Source organism: Artibeus jamaicensis, unplaced genomic scaffold, assembly GCF_021234435.1.
Source record: "Artibeus jamaicensis isolate MK-2021 breed Jamaican fruit bat unplaced genomic scaffold, CSHL_Jam_final scaffold_916, whole genome shotgun sequence".
Lineage (NCBI taxonomy): Eukaryota > Metazoa > Chordata > Mammalia > Chiroptera > Phyllostomidae > Artibeus > Artibeus jamaicensis.
In genome coordinates this window covers 15463049-15465745 of record NW_026522059.1, presented here as the reverse complement: position 1 = coordinate 15465745, position 2697 = coordinate 15463049, and the positions used below count along the sequence as shown (strand labels likewise).

The 2697-nt window shown below is 43.4% G+C and overlaps 1 non-coding gene across 1 annotated transcript; it reads left to right on the top strand.

Moving 5' to 3' along the window:
• The first annotated feature begins 1948 nt into the window (after nucleotides 1-1948).
• On the top strand, nucleotides 1949-2054 carry LOC119050218 (U6 spliceosomal RNA). Its single transcript, XR_005082712.2, has one exon. It is a non-coding gene; the product is annotated as a U6 spliceosomal RNA (small nuclear RNA).
• The last annotated feature ends 643 nt before the right edge of the window (nucleotides 2055-2697 follow it).

Genomic DNA, 2697 nt, shown 5'->3' with positions numbered 1-2697 from the left:
GAGCCAAGCTTTGGGGTGAACCTGGAAATCCTTCTTCCGGAGGTTAAAGGAAAACAAAGAATTGCCTTAGAAGGGACAGAGGTGAGGAAATGAGGACTGTTTTCTTTGAAGTAGGCTTTAATTTCTGTGTTTTACTTTTCTTTCCTAATCCATTTTCATTTTTTCTCTTGAAAAATTTCATTTTCTGTTAAAAGAACAAATTCTCACTGGAGGTCATGGGAGAATTAGGTCAACATTCTTGGCCCTTTTTCAATGACAGGAGATTGAGGCATAAAATTGTGAGCAATTAAATTAATGATATCCTTGGGTCTTAATAGGTACAGAGCCTTTAACTTAGAATGTTTTGGGGAGAAGGGTGGTACAGACTATCAGTATGTTTCATTTGCCTCCTGGTGAATTCTGGCACTGCTATTATACATGGGCTGCTCTAGGCAGGAGCCAGTAATGATTCTGAAGAGGTGGTTAGGCCCCAAGAGCAAATTAATATCTACATGGATAACTTCGTATGGCTCTTTAAAAAAAAAGTGAGTGCACATTATCATATTAATCTTTAGCTCCTGGCCAGTCTTTCTCAGTTTCCTGAGTGTGGGGGAGAGTAATAAAGGCACGCTAGTGACAAATGAAGATTTCATATAGAATTAGCCTGCACCTTTGCAGACATCCTCACTGGGTTGGCCAAGGGAGGACTGTGGCTGCTGAGCTCTCTGGCTGGGAGTCTCTGCATCTTGGTTCTACTTCCTCACCTGTCCTATTTAGCTATTTAAATATGACTAAGCCAGCAAAATAAGCTGAGCCTATTATATATGAGTATGACATGGGCTTTATGTGCCTGTGAGACTTAAAGTGAAACAAGTGTCAATGAGCAGATGGGTTGCAAAACACATACTCAGTATTGCAACCATAAAATACTTAGGTGGAGACCGATGAGAGATGAAGCTGGACGTTCTTCTTAGGGGTGATTAAGGGCACCAGAAATCAGTAAGGTCTGAGAAGCTCTGGGCCACATAAACAGGAGAACTAAGGATCTCTTCATAAACCATAAAATTTTGTTAAAATTGTCATCCATTTGACTTCCTTTACATGTCCTAGACTTGGTAGGGATTCAGGACACAAACCCAACATGCTCACTCCAATGAATGGCCAACTGCCTGAGCAATTTTATTTTCTACCCTCTGCTCACATTCGTGCTTCGTTTACAGTCATTTAATGACTGGGATACATTCTGGGAAATAAATTTTTAGACGATTTCATCCTTGTGCAGACATCGTAGAGTGCACTCATACAGGCCTCCACGGTATGGCCTGGTACTGCAGTTACATTGCTATACTTGGATGGAAACTGCAGTGCAAACCCTGATGGGTGGCCTTTCTTTTTGTAATGCAAGTGCCTGCCTTGAGCTCTGATTGCCAAGGCATCCACTTCCAGGAACACTATCTTGAACAAACACATCGCCATGCACAGGAACAGATAAAAGCTAAGCCCTTTGTTTTAGAGATCTTGGACCATTTAGGCTACTTGATTTTTTTCCCTTTTATGTCCTTTAAATTCCTGTTCTTATGTTTTAAATTCACCAATATCAAGTGAGCATCGGAAACCCCAGACCCCCACTGTTGGCCCCAATGAAGGCAGAGCCCCAGGCCAGTGCTCTCACTCCCGCTCCCTTGCTGTGTGGCCCCTGTTGTGCCCTGCACAGGCCAGAGCCTGGAAGTAACAAACTCTTTTTTTCTTCTGTGTTTCTTAGTGATTATTGCTGAATGGCATCTTGCAGTCAGAATGGGAACCACAAGGATGGGTCCAGTTATTACACCAGTTTAGAAAGGGCAGCTTCTATGGGGAGCTCACCTGGGCCCAGGTGCGTGCCACCGGGCACTTATGGCTGATAGCCGGGATTGGCACAAATCAGGAAGGTACTGCGCTGTGACGTTACTAGGTGACAGAAGTCATCCCAGTGCTCGCTGTGGCAGCACATCTACTAAAATTGGAACGACACGGAGAAGATTAGCATGGCCACTAACAAGGAGGATGCACAAATTTTGGAAGCATTCTATACTTTTAAAATACAATAAGGATTACATTTTTAAAAAGGAAATCATCTTATGGGACTGCTGCAGTGTATGGGTCTGTCATTTACCTGAACGTCCTTAGGCAGCACATGACAGTCCCTGTGTTGTGTGCTGTGCATCCTTCTCCAAGCTCCACTCCGAGGAGAAGCTCCTTGGACAGTGGACAATATAGCTGCTGTGTCTTTGTGTCCTCTAGCATTTTCTAAATGGGTTCAGTGGGACATCAGTGGGGGGTCTCATGTCAAACCAGCCTGCAGAATACAAGCGTTTCCACACGGAACACTTTTTTCTCATGGTGCCTCTCTTAGGATTATTATTTCTTGGGGTGCACTTTGAGTCACATGACTAAAAGTAGAATATTTTGCACTGGTAGGAAGTATTAAATGCAACAGATAACTGTAAGCCACATTCCTCTCTTCAAGTAGCCCTAATTGGTATTGTGTTTGATATCACTGGTATTCTAGGAACTGGTACACTTGGGGTAGCCATGAGGTAGTTTATTGAAAATTTGGAATGATGTGTAGAAGTATTTGTTTAGGAGGTCAACTCTGGGCACAAGTGATGGGTGTGTAATGATTCGGAGAAGAGCCAGGGGAAGCAGCCATGGAATGTGCCCAAACAAGAAGGACCAGGA